Raw genomic sequence first — 9953 nt, forward strand, 5'->3', positions numbered from 1 at the left:
CATAGTCCTCAGATTGGACAGATAGTCTAGCTAGCTGTCTGGATTTACTTTGCAGAGATCTGAGGACCAGGTAACCATTGTCCTCAGAAATCCACCAGAGGTTAGATCACCAACACAGAGACAAAGGAAGGGGACCGACAATGGAGAAAAGACTTTAACCCAGCGGTAATGGAGCAATCTCAAGACTGAAACGTTAAGGATGTAGACTAGGTGATAAGTTGACTGAGCTGCTGACCGCTCCAGTCTGTACATGCAGCGTGTGTATCTGATGGAAATCCCTACAGTGGCATGTGTTCAACATTAGACGAGCACCATTCACTGATGGTTGCATTCCCTGCCATATTTCACACATCAGGCAGTGTACCAGTCAAAGGTTTGGACACACTTTTCCATTCAAGTGGATGAGAAAGCGTGCCCACACTCTCCACTGGTCCTGTATGTGAGAGCGGCTCTGTGTTGCCATGTCAGTCATCCAGCTCCTCGTTTCAGATGCCCCCCCGTAGACGCTGGGCAGACGGTCAGGGGCGGTGACACTAAGCACCGATGACAAGCTGCTGGAAAGGCTGTGGTGGAGGAGAATGAGCAGAGTCGGCATGGGAGCCTCACACACGTAGGCTATACACACACATACTAAACCCACGTTCATATTAAACCCCTCATACACATACGCAGCATAGCTGTCTGCAATCTGATGCCCATCATAACATTTTACAGCTACGGTGGAAAACATTGAGGGATTTATGTCCGAGTTATGATTTACACCAGTTTCCCTATCGTTAAATCAATTCTAAATTTCATTTAGTTAAGTTTACAGTTTAACATTCACCTTCTTGCCAACAGGGGAAATAGTCTGCCTTCTTCTAAATACTGTGCATACATAAAACAGTGGTGAAAGTATTCAGATACAGTACTAAAGTAAAAGTACTAATATCACACTGTGAAAAATACTCTGTTACAAGTAAAAGTCCAGCATCGAAAATGTTACAGAACTAAAAGTAAGTTTGGTATCATCACAAAAATGTAAAAGTAGTCACTGGAGGAAACTACCAGAACTGTTGGGTCCTTGTAAATTCTGGAGTGTGGTCTAGACCTCCTCTATCTGTAAAAGGTCTCGAGATAACTCTTGTTAAGAATTGATACTATAAATACAATTGAATTCAATTCAATTCAATGCAGAAAAATCCTCACATTCTAGAAAGTGGAAACGATCAAAAATATCTATCAGTCGACTGAATGATTAATCAGATTATCATCTCAGCTGGAGGCCGTTATATTATTGGCTACTTTAATTTATAATGACATTTTATATTTTATAAACTACATGTTTTTGTGTGCAGAAATCTTAATTTGTAAAATAACTAGTAACTAAAGCTGTCAGATGAATGCAGTGGAGTAAAAAGTAGAATATTTCTCTCTGAAATGTAGTGGAAGTACCTGAGTAAATGTACTCTGTTACATCCCACCACTGCATAGAGACAGTATATGGAGTCATAGGATATGTACTGCTCCAATACATTTTTAGAATACACAGTAGTAAAATGTATTTCAACATGATACGTTGTTGTGTCAGTGTAGTAGTTGTGTTATGGTTTTGGATGTTGCAGTACTGACACTGCTGTGTGTCTGTACGTCCAATCCTTTTTTATCAGGAAATAAAGACAGACAGTCTGAGGTGAGTTTCTGTTTGACCATGTCGGCCTCTAAGACTCCACGTTTACACGATCACGCTGAGCAGCCAAAGTTTCCAAAGATAGCAGGTATTCCAGGCAGAGGGTTGAGCAAATGTCCATAAAAGTTAGGGGTGGGGGGAATTGATACAGCATAGTATCGCAATATTTTTAGTGGTATTACTATATTGATACACAGGCGGCAAGTTTGGATCTTTTAATATATATTATATATGTGTGGTCAGTTTGTCTGATTTTGCAGCAGTAACATTGAAGAGAGATGAACAAACAGAGAAAAGTTTCTTTTTAGATGAAACAGATGTTGATAAGTTCTCTTTTGGGGACGTCGTTAGAAATTGGGAAAAATTAAAAGTTGGAAAAAAGGTTAGAAGTTGCAATATATCGTAGATTATTGCAATATGTTAAAATAACAATAATATTGTATGGCATAAGTATCGTGATGCTATGGTATCTATCGGGAGACGTCTGGTGATTTAACTCTGCTATTAAATCAGTAATATATTCAAATGTAAGTTTTATGTTTTATTGTGAGAATTGATTTTAGTACTAGTGGAATAGATTTAGCAGAATCTATAGAAGTATTTAGCAAGTATATTGAAACACAAATGTGAATTTTACCTTCATTCAGAAAATGTCAAGAGAATGAAAACTATTTTTTGGGGTTGCCATGTTCCAGTGAAAGTTAGAAAGGAAAGTGTACACAATTACAGTTCAGAGCTATTTAAACAAACAGTACATTGTGTAATGTTTGGAGTTGATTCTTAGCAAAAAAAACTGTTGTTCATTCACAAATACGTGCTCATTCATGTATAATTACTTCCACCAACTAACCAAAGTATTCGCGTAAGCGTAGTCCCTCCAATGACAGCCGCCATGTCGTGCCTCCATCTTTAATATACAGTAGCGTTTTGCCCTCTTCCACTCAGTGGCGCCGGGACGAAGGGGGGGATTACTGTGTGTGTGTGTGTGTGTGTGTGTGTGTGTTAAAGATAATTAACGCGACAGGCAAAGCAATAAGACCAATGTTAACATCAGAGGGGCTAGAACAGCTGTGTGAAACGCTGGAGATACTGAGAGCTCGTTTTGGGTTGGGCCACTGTAGAAGTTACGATGTGATCAGAATGGGAGGGGCTAGAAAGTCATATTCACTTGGTTGTCATATCAAATTTCACTGCCAGGTGGGCGACATTCTTACACACTGTAGCTTTAGTAGTTCATAAGTGTTTCACTCAACTACAGTTAAGAATCAAATACTGTACATTTTATTCCACTAGATTTATTCCACATGTACTTAGTTACTTTTAAGATAAAGATTTCACATACAAAACATGTGATGCATAGTAATGAAGATGCTCCACCTGGACCAACGACAGAGTAAAACAGCACTTCTTTGTTGCATCAGTAATACTCCGACAGTCCAGAGGAGGACACACTTGTGTTTATTGTCCTGTTCATGAGGACATAAGGGAGGCACTTTTTACTAAAATGACCTCTATTTGGAATGATATCTACTCACTGGACGATTATTAAGAATTTGAATTATGTTTGAAGAAAGGAATCTTTTTTGTAGCAGATTTTGTTATATATATATACCATGTATATACTTTATTTAAGAATGAGCTGTAAAATAACCTATAATCTTACGAAATGTTTGATGCAACTGAAATTTTGGTGAGGGTTCTGGCACTTAAATGATAAAGAATCATTCAATCAATCAATTAGTACTTCTACTTTGGTATCTTTAAACATGTTTTCAGCCAATACACAACACGGCAACACAGAGGCAAATTTGTTTGCATTGTTCAGTGAAAACCAAAAAGTTTAGAAATACAAAACCATGTCACACTGCAGTCTATCAGTGAGAAAACATACCACACATGGGTCGTGTGTCAAAACAGTGTTATTATCCTTTAAGAATGTTAATCACACTGGTCCGAGCAGCGGCCATTCTGCCTCGAGGGCCCGTTTCCTCAGCAAGCGGAGCAGTTTATGAGTGAGGTTAAGATGTCAGTCTGAGCCCGGTTAGAGACCAGCCCTGTGGCACAGGAGGGAAGAATGTGATGTCTTGACGCTAAGTGAACACCCCGGCTCTCCCTCTGACCCCCTCCGCCCAGCAGCAGCAGCAGCAGCAGCCCTTGGGCTGACTTCTTGTGTCAGACACCCTGTCCCCAGCAACCTCCTCACAGTTTGCAAATATGTCCTCGATATGGCTGGCATGTCGTACGCAGATGTCGCACTGGAGGGAGATAAATTTGAGAGCAAGGAGATGTCAGGCTGCGACAGCTGTGGGCTACAATTTCACCAGATGTCCACCGTTGCTAACCTTCAGTGGACATGAACTGGCCACCCCCTGGACGCCCTTTACATGCACAGTAAATATTTTCTCAACACGAAGCTCATAGAAGGCGCAAACCAGAATGTGTTTTTCACGGCTCACATGGCTGCAGCCTTCAGGGGCCTGATTTATAATATCTGGAGGCAATTACTTATGAGATGCAGCCTGTGTATTACTTATAGAGAATCACAGCTGGAGCTGTAACAGACACACACACACATAGTGAGAAATAACATCTCCAGGGCTCTCGGTGCTCATTGGATGATCCTGGAGGATGGAGTTGTTGCTGAAAATGTTTAAGAGCAAGCATTTTTCTTGTCCTTTGTTCCAAAACCTGCTGGTGGCACTGGGACGCCTTGCCATTGGTCAGCCAGTGCTGATGTGTGTGATGTCTGTGTGGACAGAGTTTACATTCCAGCAGTCTTCAGCCTAGGTGCCACCGACATGGCTGTGGCGTTTCCTGTTGTGCCACAGTGTACACAGCTCTAGCAGTGCAGATTGGTCACAGACACTCCCCGGTCAGTTCAGCGTGAGCTCAACCGAGTCTGAGATGACTAAAGTTACGTTTTCTGTGCTTCCTGGCATTTTTCCTGCAAATTGTTTTGATAAGCGGGATTGTGAGGTGTTTTGAAAGGCCTCGCATGTTGAAAGATAAGCTTCTTTTCTTTGTGCCATGACTTTCTGGGATGAATACTGACAGAAGGAAAAGATGTGTTATGAAGTCTGTGTGTGTGCGTGTCCGTGTGCGTGTGCGTGTGCGTGTGCGTGTGTGTTGCATTCTATGGCAATGCCTTCACAGAATCACCTTACAGTAAGTTAGGCACTTGAACTTTTCGTCCGAGTTCACCTCACGGTTGATCTCTTTTCCGTCCGATGCTATTGCTGCAGTCCACCTGAGGGGGTGGGTGTGTGTGTGTGTATGTGTGTGTGTGTGTGTGTGTGTGTGTGTGTTGCAACTGAGTAAAGTTACTTGGCTGTGTGAGAATGGGGTGGGGCTGAAAAGGAGAAATTCGGCGTCTGTTGATTACACGGAAAAAATGACTGATGACATATTTATCACATATCATATCAGGTGAATAATGCATACTAAAAACCCAACCATGCATATCACGTAGCTGCCCCAAACAGCGCTGGACGTGCATTCATTTAAACTCACCATGAACGTGATGTGTTTGCTTTAGCAGTGAAAGTTCCGAGATTTGTCGTCAGGAGTTTTTTTTCTCTCAGACTCTGGCTGCACCAGAGGGACATGGCTCTGAGATCTTTTGGGATCATTTAACTCGGCTGTCAGGATTACTTATTTTTTGAAATGGTTCATGTGCCTGATGTAGGAGTAGCAAGCTGTGCTGTGGGATCTGAGTGCAGGAACCGATGGAGCCACAGGCCCCTGAGGCTCAGCAAACCTGTCCTGCAACCTTCTCAGCCAGCCTTCTGGAGACTTCCAAACACATTTGTTTTTCAGACCTGTTATTTTCCTGCTTGGTTAAGGCTGACTTCTTCAATTACAAACAATATGTGTCATACAGGCATAACAACACATTTCAAGCCTGGTGTTCCTTGTTAACATAATCTATTATTGTGTGTATTATTTGTATACACAGTTTGGTAATCACATGCATCATTCCCATAATAATAATAAAAATTAGGGACCACTTTAAACCATCTGGTGTGTGTTAACAGACCAGTTAACCTAAATGACATCAAGTTAGGGAGCTGTCTTTATTACGCAACAGTTTAGTTTTAGATAGACGTAATAGTCAGACATTTTTGGGAAATCGGCTTTTTCCCATGCTCGCCAAGCATTGATCAGATCGATAGCACCTTTATTCCAGTTGTCCATAACATGTACAAGGGAATCATCGATACAACAAGTTTGAAATGAACTGACTTATTCTTCAGTGTTACTGACTGAATCAGTGTTGGTAGGCTGGATCTGGAACATCATGTGTGTAATTCATGGCTCAATGTAAACTGGATCAAAACAATATTTCTCTCCCTATTCCCTAAAAGAGAGTCGTATCAATCTTCTCATCTAACTCTTGGCATGAAACCAAAGTGTATACCCTAAAATGTTGAAATCATTCATTTGAATTCAATTTATCCTCGGCTACATGTCATTACATGGATGATAATGTTAAGTAAAGGACTGTTGAGTTACATAATAGATGTGAAACTACATATGATAGCACCATTTTGTTTAGAAACAAATCTGGAAAATTAACGTCTTTCACACAGTGAAGAAAAAATCGTATCTAAAGAGAGTAGTGCTATCTTTGTCTCTACTTCTGCATTTCAGCTGGGATTTGATTCCAGTTAGGGCTTGTGAACAAAAAGGGTTGATGACTACGCTTCTGAAGGTGTCTGAAGGTTTGACCTCTGCGTTGTTGCTGGGCCAGGTGTCACTCAGACACACTGCCAAGTGAGTCAGACTCCACTTTGGTTATGGGATGTGAAGCTCCAGGTTGACACTGACTGACACCGTTGGTTAACAAATACCACTTATGAATTTTTCAGATGCGGCGGACCATTCACCTCGAACACCATCTGTAACCTTAAAAAAACAGCACACCCTCTGCTGCGAAGGCCGTCTGCTGCGCTGCGTGATTCGGCAGCAGATAGAGTCGTCATGGACGGCTGATAGTAAGACGAGAAGAGCGCAACTGGCCTTCAGTGTGTTGCCATGTCTGTTTCACACTAAGCTTACACGGCCATGCCATGACACCTAAACAAATGCACAATCGCACCCTCACAGAGATTGACATGTGACGTAATCCCACTGGAACCTGGACTACCTGACACTGCAAACATTCCCATCCCATTGCCTCTTCCTCACTGGATCAACTTTCATATGTGGTCATTGCAGTGTAAATTCCCTAAGCCTATCAATTAGCAAAAAGATTTACATGGGTCTTCACTTGAGCTAACGTTACCTCAGGTACATGGAGGACGGATCAGCAGAAAAAAGAATGAACAACTAATTCAACTCTATTTTATTTATAGTGTCAAATCATAACAGGACTAATCTTAGGACACTTTACGGATAGAGTAGGTCTAGACCAATCTTTAATTTACAAAGACCCAACGATTTCCCCCAAGAGCAGGCATTTGGTGCAACAGTGGCGAGGAAAAATGTCCTTTAAACAGCCAGAAACCGCGGACAGACCCTGACTGCCGGTTGGGAAAGAGAGACAAAGAAATACAGATATGGAGAAAAATAATTTATAATAATAATAGCAGTTGGTATAACTAATAAAAGCAAAGTCATTGTTTAAGGTCATGCTGTGTTATTGACTATGACTCATCATAGGAATTTAACAATGATATCAACACCAATAAAAGCGAGCCTTTCTCCTTCTGTAATGCCAGCACCATGTGCTCTCTCGTGAATTGAGGCGAATATAAGATTTGTTTTCTTGGAAGTAGATGAAATGACTATGTCCCAGTTTTGTGGTATTTAGGGACTTTTTGTTCTAGCATCACAATGTTGAATATGTAATTGTTTGATGGCTTCGGTATGTTACGGATGAACTATATCTATCTACTCATCAGAGACTCGAAGAAATGCCTCTGAACTATCCACTTTCATTCAAGCATCCCAGAACATCGACAGCCTGTTTTATTTTTAAAGCATATCCAGTGACAAAGGACACTTCAACCCCTCGCTTTGATTACATGTGGACGAGTGTAAGCTCATGGATGGGGGGTAATGTGTCTTTGAGCTGCCCCAGGCATCATTATGTCCTACGCGTACATGCTTTTTAATGGGTTGAGGGGCAGACCAATCACACTTGTCAACCTGTTGCCAGGATACCGGCCGTGTGGTTGCTAAACATCGGTCCACAACTTTTACATCATGGACTATATTTCTGAAAGTTAGAATATGAAAGATTGTATTACCTCACAGAAGTGCTGAAGCAAGTCCCAGGAACACCTGCTCTTTCAGGGTAAAATATCATCACCCTGCTCCTGAGTCCAGACAATTTCCTCATTTAATGCCTGCTCTCAGTTGGGAAGATGATCACCATCTGATCCCGCTAGGTCGTCGGCATGGAAACGATTGGTAAAGCAGAGGTGGTAATGGTTCAGTTCAATGCATTCTCATAAACGGGTTCATGTGATATTTTACGAAATGTTATGCACAAAAGTCGTGTGATATCCTACAAACTAGACAACCTCTGGCTGGTCACATGTCAGTTAAGTTTAATGGTCTTTGTGGTTAAATAGTTAAATTTGGCTGCTAAATGGTTTCTGGGAGCCGGGTAGCGCTCATCGTGGGGTGGGGTAGGGGGAGTTGGGGTGGGGTGTTTTAGAGGCTGTTGAGGTTCAATTTTGCGGTGAAGGTTTTATGCTTTTTCTCTTAAACACAAGCTCCGCTCCCCGGCATAAAAACCATGTGTTAATGCTTCCCTTCCCCCCTGACCTCCCCCCTACATGGCACTTTGCTCAGCAATAAATACATGGAATACAAAGGAATTACTGTGCATTACTTTTCATTGCGAAATGTAGAAATGGTTCATGAATATAGCCTGCTCAGTTAAAATTGATCTTACGTTTGCTAAAGATCGAGATGTAAGCACTAAGCTGAAGCCCTCATTTATTAAACTGTGTGTGGATCACTTGAATGTCACATTAGGCAATTATTAGGCAATTATTGATGTAATTATGTGGTAATGTGAAATGATATTGTGCTGAGCTAACACCGACCATGAGTCGAACGGCATCAAAAGACAGCAAAGACAGGTTTAGTGTTGGATTAGATGTGATTGATGGTTTTGTGGTTCACTGGTTGTCTGCTCCTCAGTTCATGGGACCGGTTTGGTGAAAAGCTTTGATTGTGTTTACCAAAATCGCTCCGCTCTAGTTCCTGATGGGATTCTGTGCCCTTGGGGAGAAAAACAAAGTGATCCACTCGTTTGGTACTCGTTTGAACCGGAGCAGGATTTAATCCACAGTTTCATGTCTTTGTTGGTCTGCTGGGTAATCCAGATCTGTTTGCTACACGCTGTACACTTCTGGTTTGAGGAACCACAGTTTTCACTAAAGCAATGCTTTACACTCTCCTCTTTTTTTAAAGTCTGCATTCAGATTAATAATCATAGACGTTGATTTTGGTTGGGACAATGGGTTAGTGTACCTGTCAGGTATTGTCATGAGCCATTTTGTACCCACCACTTTTTTTGAAAATCTCAAGCTAAATTTAGTTAAAAAAATAAAGTTCACATATAATTCTTAAGCGACAGATGCCAACAAATCCCCACAAATGTCTATTGCCACAGGACAGGCCCAGACACAGCAGCTACACACTCCTCTGTTCACAACACTGCAGCAACTGGAACATCGGGATACGTGCAAGGTTGTTAAGCAGATATTAGCAAAAGGCATAAGCACACATCTGCCCACTGAACGCCAACACGTCGCCGATGGTAGGCCAGGTCTACTTTCCTTTCGTAGGTCCTCTCTCCGAGTCTGGTGTGTCGTCAGGTCACATTGTCAACATGCTACATGGATGCATGAAGCAGAACACAATGGCTCATAAGTCTAATGCTCATCACAGTTTTGTATACCTTTTTATTCATTTACATTGTTAGGCTCAGCAGGACAGCGTCTTTCAAAACATGACCTGCGCTAAAGAGAAAAAACGATGAATGGGTCTCTGCTAATAATGTAAATACCATCCTTTATGATCCATTCATTCAATTTAAATTCAATTCAGTTGTATTTATAATAGCAAATCATGACAAGAGTTATCGCCAGACACTTTACAGATTGATTAGGTCTAGACCACTCTCTAATTCATAATTCACAAAGACCCACCAATTCTTGTGATTCTCACAGGAGCAAGCAACAGTGGTGAAGAAGAAAAAACAAGAAACAAGAAATGAATAGACTATATATAAACGGGTTGCTTATAGAGCTGAAACAACTATTCT

The sequence above is a fragment of the Etheostoma cragini genome, chromosome 9 (assembly GCF_013103735.1).
Source record: "Etheostoma cragini isolate CJK2018 chromosome 9, CSU_Ecrag_1.0, whole genome shotgun sequence".
NCBI lineage: Eukaryota > Metazoa > Chordata > Actinopteri > Perciformes > Percidae > Etheostoma > Etheostoma cragini.